At 36.5% G+C, this 18,610-nt stretch overlaps 1 long non-coding RNA gene across 4 annotated transcripts; it reads left to right on the top strand.

Annotated features, from left to right (window-relative positions):
• The first annotated feature begins 968 nt into the window (after positions 1 to 968).
• On the top strand, positions 969 to 16,176 carry LOC128247677 (uncharacterized). 4 transcript variants are annotated; one of them, XR_016241323.1, is made up of 3 exons: positions 969 to 1,172; positions 6,183 to 6,211; positions 15,356 to 16,176. It is a non-coding gene; the product is annotated as an uncharacterized LOC128247677 (long non-coding RNA). The 4 variants fall into 4 exon arrangements; XR_008264040.2 differs by lacking the exon at positions 969 to 1,172 and adding an exon at positions 1,594 to 1,871; XR_016241324.1 differs by lacking the exons at positions 969 to 1,172; positions 6,183 to 6,211 and adding an exon at positions 1,594 to 1,780.
• Positions 16,177 to 18,610: the final 2,434 nt, after the last annotated feature.

Genomic DNA, 18,610 nt, shown 5'->3' with positions numbered 1-18,610 from the left:
GTGGTGGTGGTAATGATGGGGCTGGTGGTGGTGGTGGTGATGCTATCATAGTGCTGGTGTTGAAGGGTTATGACGGGAAGAAGGAGTGATCTCAGAAAAATTTCCTGTGGAATTATGGGGGGGAAAAAAATTGCCTTATGTTTCCTCTTAGTACTTTTGCACTTTAATATCCAAGAAGGAGAACAACAATAACAACAACTGCAGCAGTAGCAGCAGTAGCAGCAACGTAACGCCCCGCCAAATTTCTTAAGTTGTATTTGAAGTGCGCGTCGATGTACATGTGTGTTTATATGTTGTCTATCTGCACGTGTATGTATATGTTTCTATCTATCTATCTATCTATCTATCTATCTATCTTTCTCGCAATACATATTCTTTTATTCTTTTACTTGCTTCAGTCATTTTGACTGTGGCCATGCTGGAACACTACTTTTTAGTCAAACAAATCGACCCCTGAACTTATTCTTTGTAAGGTTGGTATATGTTCTATAGCTTCATTTTGCCGAACTACTAAGTCACGTGGACATAAACACACCACTATCGGTTGTCAAGCGAGGGTGGGGGGACGAACACATACACAGACACACAAATATATGCATATATATATATATATATATATATATATATATATATATATATATATACAAATTAAAAGGGTAAAGATTTATCAATTTATTAATTTATTAATAAATCAACAATTAATAATTTTTACCAAGCCCTTCGGTATGTAAGCACCATTATCGGTGGAGAACTTATTTAAAAGTTCCCATACATTTATAAACATAATTAAGGGATCAGCAAGCATTTGCTTCACCATATACCGAAGTTCAGAAATAGCAGCTAAAAAAGCTGAGACTCCAACAGATAGCATTACTTGATAAATCTTTACCCTTTTAATTTGTAATAATTATTCACTCCCTGATAGTAAACGCAAAGCTTCTGCGGTATTATTTGTAACGAACATGGTAATTTCTTGAGGAGGAAGTAGTGGAACGACTGGCCGAGGTAAGTTCGGTTGTGCTTTCAGATTGTGTCGAGGCATGATCTTCACTCGTTCATACTTGCTCGGTTTGCTAGCACAGTCGAATGTACTACTGGAATATCATACCGATGACGGAAATTGAATTTTACCATTCATAATCCAGAAACGCGTCTATGTTTAACTTTAAATGGTTAGTTTTCATTTGTTTTTTCTTCTTGTTTTTGCCTTTGTGAGTTACAAGTAATGTTGGAGTCTCAGCTTTTTTAGCTGCTATTTCTGAACTTCGGTATATGGTGAAGCAAATGCTTGCTGATCCCTTAATTATATATATATATATATATATATATATATATATATATATATATATATATATATATATATATAAATGCACGACACGCTTTTTTCAGTTTCTGTCTACCAAATCCACTCACAAAGCTCGGACGGTCCGAGGCTACAGTAAAAGACAATTGCCAAAGGTGCCACGCAATGGGACTGAACCCGGAACCATGTAGTTGGGAAGCACGCTTACGCCTATGAACCTCGCACGCGCACACACACATACATACACACATATGCTTATGGGCTTGCACACGTGTTCGATTTTTTTTTTTTCGTGCGTCTGTTTAAAGCAGAGACTGCTATAAGCGTGTAGATGAGTCTGCAACTCGGTGAATTCTTAATTGAAGCTAATTCACGCTAATCGTCACTGGAGTGCATAGTGGTTTCTTTCCTATAGAAAGAACACTATCGTAAAATATCGTAAAGAAGCCGTAGTGTCGTAGAAGAACCCGTAGTGTCGTAGAAGAACCATTATTTAAGAGATTGAAATATCAAGTTTCACTCGAGTTTGAAATAATTTCATTTCAATTTGCCAGTTGATATTCTTAGGGTAAGTATGAACAACAGAATACCGCATTTCATTTGGTCTAAACATATCCTCAAATTAAGCCAATATAGTAAAGATAGAAGATAATTAAGGACTTAAATAAGAGCAATTATCAGTTAGGAATTGTATGTAATCAAAAGTATTTTAGAATAGAGATAATCACCATGTTTTGCGGGCCAGTTTATACTATTTTGGCTAGAATTATGCTGTAAATTGAAACTAAAGGTAAATTATCTCTCGAGGTGTGAGATAAGTATTTAGCAATTTTGGTAGCACAAGTTTTTACTTGAACTAGGAACGTTAATCTATGTCAAATAAACCCACTGCTTCTGTTTTGTTTTAACCAGTTAATCATTGATTGTTTTCTCGTATCAAATTTGCATATCTTCTGTGGGTTCTTACAAGTTCTATAGAAATCTAATATTATGTTTATTAGAAAGGCAACGAGCTGGCTGAATCGTTAGCATGCTCGATAAAATACTAAGCGGCGTTTCGTCTGAGTTCTAATTCCACCGAGGTCGACTTTGTCCTTCACCCGTTCGGGATCTATAAAGTAAACACCAGTTGAACACTCGACTCAATGTGATTGACTAACCACACCCCTCATCCCCGAAATTGCTGGCCTTGTGCCAAAATCTGGAACCAATATTTTTAACTTTTATGTATTATCTGAAACCGTTATTTAATGTTTAATAACTTCTCATGCAGAATCAAACTTTTTAATCAATATTGTTATTCCGAGGTATTCTTCAAAGTACTGCAAAACTTACCAGGTTGGCACGAGTTGCTACTTCCTGTCTAAACGGTAGTATCATATCACCGGCAACATACACGTGACAACAACGCCTAATAATTTTTAGATCATAAAATGTAGCTCTAGATTTGTCCTCATCTTGTTTGTTGTTAGCACATTTCGACTGATATACCTTCATCGGGTGTCTTGAAGAAATTTCGAACCTGGGTTCTCATTCCTAAGGTATTTTTCGATGTTTTAATTATTATTATTATTATTATTATCATCATCATTATTATTATTTTTCAGGTCACTGCCTAGAATCGAACTCGGAATCTTGGGGTTAGTAGCCCGCGCTCTTAACCACTACGCCATATGCCCACATAGCAAATCTTCTTTAAATCCTGTTCAAGCTGGCATTACTTTTGTTTCCTTGTTTGTAGTGTGTGTGTGTGTGTGTGTGTGTGTGTGTGTGTGTGTGTGCGTGTGTGGTTGGGGGGGGGATGAGGGAGAGAGAGAGTGCTTGTGTAGGTAATTAGGGTAAAATTCAAGCTTTGTAATCTTAAAGCACATCTGCTTATTCCAGTATTACAATCCAGTCGTTGTAGTTGTATTCATGTGAGGTACATATTGAAGTTGAAATTATGGAATAAATTTTTTTTTCTAATTTCGTTTTCTGATATATGTATTTATGCACAATCTATATATGAGTTTATGTAAGTGCTTATGTATGTCCGGGCGACTGTGTCTGTGTGTGTATGTATATGTGTGTGTGCATGTGTGCGTAAGTATATATGTACATCTATGTCTGTGTGTGTATGTACATATATGTTAGGTCATCTCATAAATTGGGGTTCGCGAAGTCTTAAAAATTCTCTGACAACCACTTTCCGGTGGTATGACAAGGATTCAAATCCTGCTGCTAGCCACACAGATGGCCTTCAAACAGCAACCCACTCCAGTAAGTTTTGATCACTGTCTCTAGCGGCTTCACATTGCCCTCTAAATTGAACTTCCAGCCCTGTTTATCAATTGTTTGAACGCCTTCCTGCCGGTCATGGCTCTATGATCTCCGTTCTAGAGGTTCATGTCAAGTCTCACAGCCTTTACAGTCATGATGTCGGCATTTTGATACCTGGCTCAAATCATCATGATTCAGTTAATCTATTTCCATTATTCAAACCACGTCCAGTCCTCCATGACAGATAACTTATTTTTTTTCAACTACAACTTTAATCTTTATGCTTTCTATTGCTGTTGATTGTTCACCGATACATCTGTTTACTGTTCACCATACAAGTTATTCCTGATTAAAAAAAGGAGACATAAAAAGTATAGAGCTCGTCCACCTTCAGATCTACCCTGTGCTATCCAGTAGTAGTATTATACGTATTTCCAGGTTTGCGTTTGGGCATCTGTCATGTGTAAATAGGTAATTGAAGAAACTGGAGTCAACAAGAAGGGGTATGGTTGGACATTTACTTTTTTAATCACAATTGTTTGGACGCAGCGTAGTCCTCCAGGTGTGCAGGTACTTTATTATGCAACTGTTTCCCTGTATTATCAGATCTAATATAAACCACTCGTTTTGTTATCTAATATCTAATAATATGTGTATACATACATACATACATAAGAAGGATTTATATATATGTTTACATATGTATATGGACATATATACACATATATGAATATATGTGTATGTATGAATGCATATGTATCTTGTGGCGATGTTTTCTTTCTGCTACTATATAAAGGAAGCCGCCAATCAACAAATTTACGTTTGGGAATCATGAAATTGCGAAACTGGTGAAGCTACTCTAAATATAAATAAATCCTTTAAAAGACTTCAATTGCATTTTCACTTTTATTACTTTGTATTTCTACTCGTGTGGAAAAAAAATTGTATTCCCGTCTGTGTCTGTTTCTGTGTATAGATAGATAAACATTCAAACAGACAATTGGAAAGATATATATATATATATATATATATATATATAAAGTGTAGTATATTGCCACTTAAGTGTGGCTGACCCCTAGGGGTGGATGTTACTGTTGCTTTGCTAAAAGCAACAGTAACATCCACCCCTAGGGGTCAGCCACACTTAAGTGGCAATATACTACACTTTATCGTGCAGTTACTGTTAATACTTCATTTAGAGAATTAACATTGCTTATATATATATATATATATATACCCAGCTCTTCGAAACGCCGGTGTTAAAACGGGGGTAGCTGATGAAGGAAAATGTTCTCTATGTGGCTTGTGTGTTTTCTCGTCCTCGTTTTGTTTGCAATGTCCTGTACCCAGATATGCATCTATACATACAGGTGGATGTCGGTATGCACATACCTGTACGTATATATGCATATACTCATTTACTATTTGTTTTTATATATATATATATATATATATATATATATATATCTATATATATATATATATATATATATATATATATATATATATATATATATAGAGAGAGAGAGAGAGAGAGAGAGAGAGAGAGAGAGAGAGAAAAAGACGGACAGAGAGAGAGAGAGACAGAGGAGATGAATTAATGGATGGATTCAACTTGATATTTCGCCACATCTTTTAAACTAAATTACTCTACTTCCCTTCTTTGATCTTACATATTCTTTGGTATAAGATTTATTTATTTCCAATTAAACCAAGATTTGTTATGCTGCTTTATAAACAATATTCCGACATAAAATTTTTTATCTATCTTACATGATTAAATGCATTAATATTTCTTTTAAAATTACATTGATTAACTTTTATTTGCCATACCTTAACCCTGGGGATTTTTACGGTTTCAATCATTCAATTTTATTCCCAGCTTTAATTGAAGCTTTACCTTTGAAAATGTAATCCATTCACGATCAGAGCTACATATATATATTTTTTCTTAAATAACAAGCATAAAATACTTCAGTTTTCAACAACCACGCAATCTAATACACTTATGTAACTATTCTGAAATTTGAATCAATAACCATTCTATGTTTCAGTTTTAAAATAAACTGAACACCTTTCACTTTTTCAGCATTTTTAAATGTCTATCCTTCTGCGTTTTCTTGTTTTGCATTATAACTTATTATATATCGAAATACATTAGAATATTTACGATCGTTTCCTCAACACTCCAAAGATTTGTAATTAAAGCCACACATGCGTTTTTCTTTTTTCTTTTTTAATATATATTTGATACATCGTTTAGAGGGTATTTCCTTTACTAGAAGCTTTCTCTCCATGCATGGGTAATTACTCTTTGTATACTTTAATAACATTGTGAAAATCTTAATAGATTATACGATGAAGGTGGTTGGCTTGCAGAATCGTTACCGCACTGGACAAAGTACTTAGCTGTATTCCTTCCGACGTTACATTTTGAGTTCAAATGCCACCGGGGACAACTTTCCCTTTCATTCTCTCAGGGTCGATAAAATAAGCACCAGTTTCGTACTATGGTCGATGTAATCGACTTACGCCTTCTCCCGAAATTTAAGATCAATATATCATGTAAGGTTTTTTTTCTCCTATTCGACATTTTATTTGTTATTTTTTTTTTTTGCAGCTGTTTGCAGCTGGGTTGTCATTCCTAAGGTATTTTTGGATGTTTTTATTATTATTATTATTATTATTATCATTATTATTATTATTCAGGTCACTGCCTGGAATCGAACTCGGAATCTTGGGGTTAGTAGCCCGCGCTCTTAATCACTACGCCATATGCCCACATAGCAAATCTTCTTTAAATCCTGTTCAAGCTGGCATTACTTTTGTTTCCTTGTTTGTAGTGTGTGTGTGTGTGTAGTTGGGTGTGTGTGTGTGTGTGTGAGGGAGAGAGAGAGAATGCGTGTGTAGGTAGTTAGGGTAAAATTCAAGCTTTGTAACCTTAAAGCACATCTGCTAATTCCAATATTACAATCTAGTCGTTGTAGTTGTATTCATGTGAGGTACATATTGACGCTTTTTGTAATAGAATGAATGAATGAATGAAAAGGCTCTTGTAGCAAATAAAGGAATAGATAAGTATAGACACACACACACACACACGTGAACACACATGAACACACAAATGTTGAAGTTACGAGGCTTAGTGGCTGTGCTGTTATGACTGTAAGGTCGGAGTCCGATAACGGGACGCGGCGGCGCCTTTTGTCCCTGGTCAAGGCATTTCACTTTAAGTTACCCCATCCACTGATTGAAAATGAATTACACCTGCTGCAGAGTGGCGCCTCTCAGGCTATTAGCAAAGGCAAAATGTCAAAGGCCCTAGACGGGTACGGCATACAGGATGATGAAATAGATGAATATGTGCGTGCGCATGTGTATGTGTATGTATGTGTGTGTGTGTGTGTGTGTGTGTGTGTGTGTGTGTGTGTGTAAATTAAAACGTGCTCTTTAATGGGAATCTCCTTAAATCTTTAACAAAATTAACGATATTTCCATCAAGTCGTTGAACAGGATGTGTTTGCCGGCGACCAATATTTGCATAAATAACATTTTTATGTCATTAAACAAATACTCGAGGTTAAATGGTGATGGGTTGGGATAGGCGCGGTGAAATCCCTCAAACGTTTTGAAGAGCAGTGAATTTGCCTCACTGGTGTTACATTTATTATCTTTGAGTGGTATAGTCCCAATCTCTTCTTCTTTTTCTTCTTCTTCTCTCTGTCTCTCTCTCCCCTTATCTCTCTCTCTATCTATCTATCTCTCGTTATGCCCTTTCCACCATTCCCACTTCTCTTCCTCTTTCTTCAAAAACGAATGTAAAAATTGAAGAAACTGTGATTACATTGACAACCTACCTATTTCGAATTCTGTATAACTCTATTTACTTCTGTCTGTCTGTTTGAATGACTGCCTCTGCCACAATTTATTTAATAGCAGCGGCTTGTCAAAGCGGATCTCAGTTCAGAGGACCGGATTATCGAATGTTCTTATACACCGCCGATCACAATACGCTGATCACAGCGCTGGCTAGGGGGGGCAGGCTAAATTTGCCCCTGAACAGAACGCCAATACGTCGAAAGATTTATACATTTACAGCATTGTAGACACACAGATGTGCGCGCACACACACACACGCACATATATATACACACACATATATATGCATAGATACATACATATATATACATATATACATATATACTTTATTTAAAAGCAGCAGAAATATAACAAAAAACTGTTACTCGGAGTTTTGTTAGCAAAACTGTCCGATGAACGGGAACGTGAAACTCCGAGTAACAGTTTTTTGTTTTATTTCTGCTGCTTTTAAATAAAGCATATTACTCTACCTCTGGTATTTGAGTACTCTTTTTTCCACCTTGTTGCACATTTATGTGCTTACTCCGGTATATACATATATAAGAGCGTAGCTCGAAACGTCAAAGACTTTCCATATTCCTGAGCCTCATACTAATACATCCTTTTGTTATTTACACCACCTGTCCTCGTCTGTTGTTGTTTTTTCGTACATTCTCCCATATATATACATATATATATATATACATATATATATATAATATATACATACATATATAAATATTCACACACACGCACGCGCGCACACACACACACACACACACACACACACACATGCATACGTATACAACACATACACAGTTACAAACACACATTAGTTGCTTAGTGGGAAAATGAGTACTCAACATGGAGTAGATGAAAAGGCAATCCTCTTTCGTAAAATTTTATTTATGTTGTACTCTAGGTTTCCTGCAGGTGAAGATCAGCTTTTACAACAAGAATTCCAAATAAATGTGACACTCCCGTTAGACCTAACATGACTGCTGTTTATAATTTGAGTTCTGGTTCCGAAAAAGTTGGTCTCCGTCGGTAGGAGTCGCTGTTTACTTGAAAAATAGCAAAAATTCTATTAAAAACGCATACATTAATGTGTGCTAGTATGTGTGAGTGCATGTTATTGTAGGGATGTGTAAGTAGTAGTAGTAGCAGTAGCAGCAGCAGTAGTAGTAGTAGCAGTAGCAGCAGCAGTAGCAGCAGCAGCACTAGTAGTAGTAGTAGGAGTAGTATTAGTAGTGGACGCCCACGCTCGCAAAGCTCTGTTTAGAAGGTGATTTCTTACAGGATTTAGTGATGGTAAATAAGATGCCTTCTCTCTCTCTCTTTCAATCTCTCTGTTTGTCTCTCTCTCTCTCCTCCCCTTTGTCTCTGTTTCTCTCTCTGTTAATCTGTTTCTCTCTTTCTCTCTCTTTATATATATATATATATATATATATATATATATATATTTCTTTTTGGCTTGCTACACTATAAAAATAGTCGGTGTTTTTGATGTTAGTGCTATTGTTATTGAGGTGAGAAGTTCATCCTTGGACATTTTATCATGAAGATATACTTTTGTAAACAGCTAAATTGCTTCGTTCATTAAAGATTCAGTGTGGCCAACTCTGTGCACTAGCAGAAAGCGGTTAGTCACAAAGTGATCTTATGCGCTCCGTAAATTTTTACAGGTACGTAGACAAATATCGATAAGAAAGAAAGGCAGAAAAAATAATAATAAAACAAGTAGACACATCTATAAGCACAACCATTTCCACCATACATGTATTACACATTGGGGGAATGTGCTTCAAGATACTGTAAAAACTGACGAGGTGCTCATTGTTGGAATGTTTTTGATTATACAGCTGCTCAGTTAACTTAGAGACAAAACAACACCAATAAAACTTTGATGTGTGCATAACATGTTTGGGGATTTCCTAACATGAGTATATTCGGAAACTCTCAATGATAGATATAATTGCACGCTTTAAGACCTTATGCAGCCAATCATTTAGCATAATTAGATGAATCCGATAGTGACCAGGATGTAAATTGGGAAATTTCGTGAAATTTGTCTCGAATATTTATGCAAGTAAGCACATAAGTACAGCCATTACCAATTGGAGAAGAATTGTACATTGGCGGAATGTGATTCAAGATACAATAAAAAACGGTCGAGATGGCCACAGCTAGAATGTTTTTGACCGTACGGTTGCTCAATCAATTTAGAGTTGAGCCATAACAGCAATAAAATTTTGATGCGTGCTTAGCGTGTTTTAGCTTTCCAAAACATGGGTGCATTTAGAAGCTCACAATGGCAAATTTAATTTCATGCCTCAAGAACACATTCAGCAATCATTTAGCATGATTAGATGAATCCAATACTGAATCCAATACCAAGATGTAAATTCGGAAATTTCGCGAAATTTGTCTCGAAACTAGTTACTTTTAACCATTGCTTCACCCTTTCTCTTGATAAGAAGGTCAAATAAAATTGTGCTGGTGCATAGATATAATTCTTTAAAGAAATAACCTGTAGGGACACTGTATTTCGTTATGCAATCATTATATGCTACAAAGTATATTAAACGTTTTTATAAGTCAATACTATGTTTTACTCTATTAGTAACGTTACTACATCACTTGTTAAGATTTTCTCTACAGATTTTCTCTAGAAATTATAGCCAGCACTGATTTTCTCGTAATAAAATCAGTGCTGGCTAAAAAAATTCCTCTAGAGAAAACCTTGACAAGGAAACTCTTTTAAAATACTTCAATTCATATTGTATTGAGTGACCAGTATGTTGGCTTAGGTACGCACAGAAATGCCAATACTTTTTCAAGCGTAAATGTTCAGGATAATATTATCTTGCGAATATTTAATCGAAGAAAAATTGGTGACTGTAACGCAGAAATCTTCAGAAGATACTGGAATTAAATCTGCAGATTCCTATATTAAACAAAAGATCGATAGTTTATAATAATTTCTGTTTACATTCCTTTATTTATTTATTTATTTATTTATTCATTTATTTATTTATTTATTTATTCATTTATTTATTTATTTACTACTGTTATTTTATAAATTATTTATTTTCTTTTACATTCTTCTTTTACTTTTTTATCTATTTATTTGGTTCGCTGGTTATATACTTCTTTCTTCCATCTGTGAATGCAGGAAACGAATGTATGGAATTAGACTTCTTCACGCACATTCATGCCTCGTACATACATACATACATACATTTTGTGAGGTAGGCAGACAGACACATAGGGATACGCATGTACACAAACACATACTCATGAATGCACGTACAAATCCAAACATACGTATGTATCTGTAGTTAGGTCTATTGCCAAATTCCGTCTGAACACGAAGAGTGGAAACAAAACCGCTTATTGATTACTATATACAATATTAATATGTGATTATAAAATCTCTAAAGACATGAACGTTATCACAAGTCTTAAGTTTGATGACATTTGTAGATACTATTCTAAGACAATTAGATATAAACATCTGTCTGTCTGTCTGTCTGTCTGTCTAGAAGGAGCGTGAAAGTGGGTTAGCATGTTAATCCCCAACACATTCTCTTCATATATATATATATATATGTATGTATGTATGTATATGCATATATGGGTACAAAATGTAAACAACATGAAATACGAAAACAAATGAGTTAAATACGCAAATAACGAGAAAAAAGGGAGTTGTCGGCTGTCTATCTACTCCCCATTTCGAGCGATCAACGACAATATGGGTCTTGGAAAACAGTCGCACGCATAAATACCAAAATATAAATTTAGATTTATGGAGGGTCAAAGTTAGGAACAAAAGCAGGTTAGTGGAAACATACAGGGAACCTAACGAAAACAAGCATGGAGGGTCGTTAGGCCTGAACAAGGGCAGAAATAGTGAATGCTGAGAGAAATATTTTCTGTGAAAAGAGAAAAAATAGAAGAGAGAGATAGGAGACATCCAGTCCCTAGAAAGTCCGTGCCGGAAAGAAAGATGGTCACGTGAAGAAAAGAAAGATGGAAAATGGTCCCGTGTGAGCAACGAGAGAGAGAAAAAGAGAAAGAAGGGGAGAGAGAGACAGATAAAGAACGGTGAGAGGGAGAAAAAGGGAATCAGAGAGGATATATATATATATATATTTATATTTATATATGTACGTATGCATATTCATTTACGTGCATATCCACACACACACACACACACACACACACACATATATTTATATATATATATATATTATAGGTGCAGGAGTGGCTGTGTGGTAAGTAGCTTGCTTACTGCGCATGCGTTAGTTGGTTAGTTCCACACTGAATGTTGTCAAGACGTGCTTTCGAGGCCGTCTTGAAGTAAAGCAATATTAAAGGCGTAACTGTTAGGTAGGCATCTGTTTTTTGAGGATTTAGTAGGGTTTTGTTGTTTGACATTGTTTTTCATTTTTCAAATATGAAATCCCCACTGGGTCCCAGACATTTGTCTGTCTGCAGTCCCGCAAAGTGACTCAATTTTGAGAAATGTTGTTCTTGGGGGCGTATCCAGGATTACCGGGTGGCCAGAATTGTTTTCCTTCCTTCTTCTTCTCTGCTCTGTCTTTCTGTTCTTTTTGTTTTGCGTTTTTTAACTGTAGTTAGACTTTTCTTTGTGGACCTTTTTTTAACTTTTTTAACTTTTCATGCAAGCATGGCAAAAAAGGGAAACACTACGTTGGAGTGGGAGATTGCCCCCCCCCCCCCAAGCAGTGGTTAAAAGATTTAAGGGAAAGAACGGTGGTGTTGAGGACGTACTCTAAGTCATTCGACACCATTACGGTCTTTCCCAAAGTTGAACTTGAAAAAGTGTTGGCAGAATATCTGCCAACTATTAAGTTTATTGCCAGGGGTGTCAAGTACGCAACGATGTGGTTGCTATTTGACACCCCTGAAGTGGCTCGCAAGTTTGCGAGTCAGCTCTTAGAAGGGCAAAAACTTTCGTTTATTCCCACATTCTGTAGGAAGAAATTAACAAGAGCTTGGGTTTGTGGGCTGCCAACCAAGAGAGAACCCGAGTGGATAGAGGATACTATCCGCCGGGGTCTGGGTGACAGCGGAGCCAAGCTCCTAAACGTTAAAACTCTGCCTGTGGCTGATTGGGTTGGGTCAAAAGCTGTTTTGACCTTGTGGACCCAATCAGTCAAAGATCTGTTTTTTCCAGGTTTTCTAAGAATGGCCGGGTCCAGGTCTCCGGTGATTCTTAATGGAATATCCCCAAGTTTCATCTGTGCCTGGAGCCTGGCCACATTAGAAAAAAACTGTCCCCAGGATCAGAGTAGGGTCCTGGAGCAGTTAATAAAAGTAGTACCCCCCTCCCCCATTAGGGGTAGAGATGGAAGAAGTCGAGTAGGTGGAAACCTCCTCGAAAAAAAGAAAAAAAAGAAAGAAGGTGGAGAGCAATCGTTGCCCACCGAAGGATTCGAATGCTGTGGGGGAGGAGGAGGACTTTCCGGTTAAGACGGAAGAGCCCCCTACTCCCGTGGCCCAAAAAAGAAGAAAAAAGGAAGAACGGGACACGGCCGGCGGCTGATAGCGCACCGCCGGCGTGTCCCGAATTTCCGTCGGTGGGTATTGTGCCACCAACGGAGGAAGGCTCGTCGGTGGAAATTGTGCTACCGACGGTGGAAACTGTGGCTCTTTGGGAAAGCGTCTTCTACTATAGCCTCGGGCCGACCGAAGCCTTGTGAGTGGATTTGGTTAACTGAAAGAAGCCCGTCGTATATATATATGTATATATATATGTGTGTCTGTGTTTGTCCCCCCTACCATCGCTTGACAACCGATGTTGGTATGTTTACGTCCCTTATGCTGTTCGGCATAAGAGACCGATAGAATAAGTGCTAGGCTTACAAAGAATAAGTCTTGTGATCGATTTGCATGCCCGCTGTCAAATGATTGAAACAAATAAAAGAATAGAAGAATACATATACATATATATATATGAATATGCACATACATATATATATATGCGTGTATATATATGTATGTGTGTGTGTGTATGTGTGTGTGTGTGTGTGCGTGTGTGTACTAATGTATATAATGTCTCGCTGCTATAACTACAAAACGTTTCAGCCAGTAACGTAACACAAGAACGTAATTAATTTCGATCTACTGTAAATTTTCAAACGTCAGTTAACTGGTTCGTATTAATATGAAAACTCCGTACATAATAAATAAAAACATTCAAAAATTTGGTAGCGAAATAATACAGTACAACAAGGAACAGAGAAGCAGATTAATTGTTACATAGAATAGCATATATTCTCACAAGATGCTGTAAAATAAGAGACTGTCATCTCAGTATATATCCGTTTGTTTCATTTTATTCTTTGTGTCACCAATATGATGTTGTGACCATGTCACAAGCGCTTTACTATCGATAATTCCAGTCCACTCGGCTGCAATAAAACACCCTAATGTAGAATTACTCGCAACTGTTTGATGTGACACAACAACGGAAGTATATTGTTGCTAGAGGTATTAATGAAAGCACGCCCGTGAATATAAATTTTAGATAAATGTGTTTCGCCTAGAATGACATTCCGAAAGTAAAATTCCTGATGTTTTTTTCAATGGTGACCTTAAAACATGTTTACGAGACTTATCTTTCTTCTTATGTCTTACCTTTAATTTTATAGGACTTATCTTCCGTCTCATCTTACCTTATGAGAATTAAAATCGAGTACAACTCGAATTTGACTGTTATAAAAAGCAAAATATTGTACTTTCAGTCATTCGAAGTTGAAATGTATTGAAAATATGGTATAAAAATCAATAGCTTCAGATTGTCAGTGCAGGATGTGGAATCAACATCCACAAATTAGGTCATTTGTATTGTTTTTGAACACCACACATAGAGGAGAGCATGCATATGCTTTAGCAAAAAACAGAAATAATAAATAACATCCTGAAAGTGTCAAATTCCTATTTTTCCTTCATCTCAATTCAAATCTGTCACTTGTGTAAGCCAATCAAATTATTTTATCAGTGTATTAATTCCGGTTGTGCGTCCTTACACACACACACATACACATACACACACACACGCACGCTCGCACGCACGCCCAAACGTGCGTGAGTGCAGGCACACGCACATACACACATAAATATACACATACACAAACATATTTGTACGCACAGACACGCACATGCACATATCCACACACGCATACGCACGCGCGCACACGCATATGTGCATAGTCATGCACATGCACACACGCATATACATGTCAACACAGGCACATGCACGCACCAACCATTAAATCTTCACAAAATTTTATTTTCGTCGTCCTTATTCAATCAACCAAAATTCTTTCAGTGAATAAATCCTATGTTGTCTTTTTCAGTTTTATATCTTCAATTTAATATTTTCTTCAACATTTTCTCTCCTTTGTCTTATCCTTACCTTTCCCTCTTCTTCTTCCTCTTCTTCTCTTCACTCTCATCTTATAGCCAAAGATATTTATACCAGCTCATATTTTATTTTTAAATAATTCTCAAGTATGAAAAGGAATTTATAAAGGCAACAAAGAAATAAAGAAAACTGATATAGCCCTCAGTTATCTACAAATGTCCTAGATGACTGGTTCTTAAATAGATTAGAATTTCTTATTTGGCTAAAACTCAAATATGTAGGGAGCCATTTTAATCGCCCCCACTGGTACACATTTTCAGAAGGTTGAAAGGAAAATCTCGTCTACCGCAGTATTTTGACGAAAATGTAACTAGAGTTGTAGAATATATTTGTTCGTTTCTTTCTAATGTTACTTGAAATAACATGAAAAATATTTTTATTCTAGTGTTTTATGGGTTATTTTTGTAGCCCTTTTACTTCCCGTACAACTTTTGTTTCTCTTTTCTGTACTTTGAATAAATTTTACCTCTTTTCAGACATATGATGATAGAATACCAAGTAGAGAAAAATGGCCATTTTCGACATCTACTTCTCTTCGCTCTCAATTACAGTTCCAAAGCTGTCAGAGACGCTTGAAACATTTGTGCTGTGTACGAAGGTGACAATGCTGGAAGAAGAACAGAGAAACGGTTTTCATGCGTCAAAGACGGGGGAATTTGACCCGACAGACTCTCCACCATCCGGCCAACTTGTTCAATACAATGACAATCGAGCTCATCTTCGAGAATGTTTCAATACACGAGGAATGATAACGTCACCCGTCACCTTCACTCGATGAATAAGGTCCAAAAAACAATAGCGCTTGCCCACACGTCACTAATTTGATTAAGAATGCTATTCAAGAACTCGGTTGCGAAGTTCTACCTCGCCCACCGCATTCTCCTGATATAGCACCTTCAGAATATCGTCTTTTTCTGTCGTTCTCCAACAGTTTAGGTGTTTCGTTCAATAAAGATATGGAGCTGAAACATGACTCCATGAATTCTTCGAGTCAAGTCACGGTGATAGCTACTGTCAGGACATTGAAAACTAATGGAACTTTTGAGCAAGAAATCATGAATAATGGAGAATATATTATTGAATGATTTTTTTTTTAATGTTGATGAAAAATAAAGATGAAAAATAAAATGAAAAACAATAAAGAAGAAAAAAAAATTTTATGATGAAAAATAAAATGAAAAATATGACGATGAAAAATAAGATGAAAAAATATAAAGATGAAAAATAAAGATGAAAAATAAAATGAAAAAACGAATTCATTTGACAACTTAAATAAAAAGCAAAGAATTTTGTACGATATTTTGCTTCTTCTAATCCTTTCGTAGGTAAATAACGACCTCTTACAAACTCTCAACTGATTTCTTATGTGATTAATCCCGAAAGGATGAAAGGCAAAGTCGACCTCCGCGAAATTCGAACCCAGAACGTGAAGACGGACGAAATGCTGCGAAGCATTTAGCCTGGCGTGCTAACGATTCTGCCAGCTCGACACCTTTATTACTTTAAATATTGATGTTTTCCGTAGACTGCAGCTGCTTCTGATCGATCTGAGGCGAAAATAAGACATTGGAAGCTACTTCTTAGAAAGTATCCAGAAACAGGAAGCTAAATCAAGTGGGGCGTCCACAGCAAGAAGTAGACCGAAAAGTGCTTAAAATCTGCAAGGAAATGAGTGACAAGCTTATTCATGTTTATTTTACTTGATAATACTACAAAATAATGTCATTGATAGTCCATACAAAGGTCATGTTTATTAGAAACTCGTTAATGAATCATTCTATTGTTACTCAGAACATCTTTTAAAGAGTATTGGTCGATACGCTTAGAATTGTAATAATCACGAGAAGTCAAACATACCGAATTATATCAAATATCAAGTATAAAGAAATAAAAGATCTTTTTTTAATGAGAATACACAGGAATGCAGACATATATGAATATGCAAATTTACGTAAATATACTCCCACCTACAAACTCACTTTAACACACACACACACATTGTATTTCTGAGTGTATACTTGAGTGTGCGTTTGTGTGTGTTTTCCTCTGTGTGTGTGTGTGTGTGTGTGTGTGTGTGTATGTGTGTGTGTGTTCATGTCTTGTATTAGCAGCTGCAGGAGTCTAAGTTTGATTAAAGCTACAGAAAAAAATAAATAAATAAAAAAATACACAACGTTCCAAAATATTTTCTAATTACTTGATTATTTTTATTATTAAGTTGTTTTTTTTTAATAAATGTATAAACAATATTCCTGTTCCGCCACGACGACGAACACCACCACCACCAGCAGCAGCACCACAACTACTACTACTACTACTACTACAGCCCAACATTTGATAATGTAGTCCTATTTACACTGTTTGAATAACAGACTTTATGACCCCGGCTGGAGAGAGATGTTGGTCGTAGAGCTGCTTACGCAGCACTGATCTGTTTGTAACCAATAAGAACTAACACAACGACAACAACAACCACAAGAACAACAACAACATATCTCCATGAACATTACTTTGCTCTCACTATTAATGATGTTGCCATCATCAACCTCATTCTCATTCATCACTGTCCTCGTCGTCATTATTTTCCTCGAGTCATTATCGTCATCATTCACTTTACCAACGTTGTTGTCATAATCATCATCTTCCTCCTCCTCCTCCTCCTCCTCCTCCTCCTCCTCCTCCTCCTCCTCCTCCTCCTCCTCCTCCTCCTCCTCCTCCTCCTCTTCATCATCATCATCATCATCATCATCATCGTCGTCGTCGTCGTCGTCGTCGTCGTCGTCGTCGTCGTCGTCGTCGTCGTCGTCGTCGTCGTCGTCGTCGTCGTCGTCGTCGAAATCGTCATTATGGTGTTGCGACATCACTGACAGCATTTCTGCCACTGGTATCTCTAGGATCGTAAATCTATTTTAACGTAATCTTCATTATTAAGATAATTATTTAAGAATAAACAAGATTCGTCATCATCATCACCATCATCATCATCACCATCATCATCATCACTAGCCACACTACAGCCATCGCCATCACTGCCGCCATCATCGACACTGTCATCACCACTACTATCACTGTCATCATCATCATCATCATAATCACCAGCCTCTTCTTCTTTCACTTCCTCCTTCGTCTCCTCCTCCTTGTCGTCATCGCCCTCCTCCTCTTCCTTATCTTCCTCTTCTTTATCTTCCTCTTCTTATCTTCATCCTCCTCCTCCTTATATTCATCCCTCCTCGTTACCTTCCTCTTCCTTATTCTCCTCCTCATATCGCCATCATTCCCACTGCTCAAATGAGACAGAAATTAAAGATCAATATGCAATACTGTAATCTTATTTTTACGTAATTACTGGACGAAAATTTTAAATTGATTGCAATTATACAGTTTATTACTAATTAGGGCTAATGAGTGCAATAAGAATTATTATTATTATTATTATTATTATTATTATTATTATTATTATTATTATTATTGTTGTTGTTGTTGTTGTTGTTGTTATTGTTGCTATTTATTCTCTTAATATCCTCATTATTTTTTTATATTAATGACGAATATTAGAGTGGAATGGTCACTGGAAAGGAAAAACAACAGTCGAGGTGTTCTTAGTCGTCGTCGTGGTCATCGTCATCGTCGTTGCTGTTTTTGCTGCTGCAGCTGCTACTGCCGTTTGACAGCAAGGTACTATGATGCAGTGCATTCAAACGTGGTTTATCTCCTCTATTTTCTTAATTTCT

Source organism: Octopus bimaculoides, chromosome 4, assembly GCF_046866305.1.
Source record: "Octopus bimaculoides isolate indiv1 chromosome 4, ASM4686630v1, whole genome shotgun sequence".
NCBI lineage: Eukaryota > Metazoa > Mollusca > Cephalopoda > Octopoda > Octopodidae > Octopus > Octopus bimaculoides.
The sequence above is the reverse complement of the archived record's forward strand: the minus strand, read 5'-3'. Positions and strand labels throughout refer to the sequence as shown.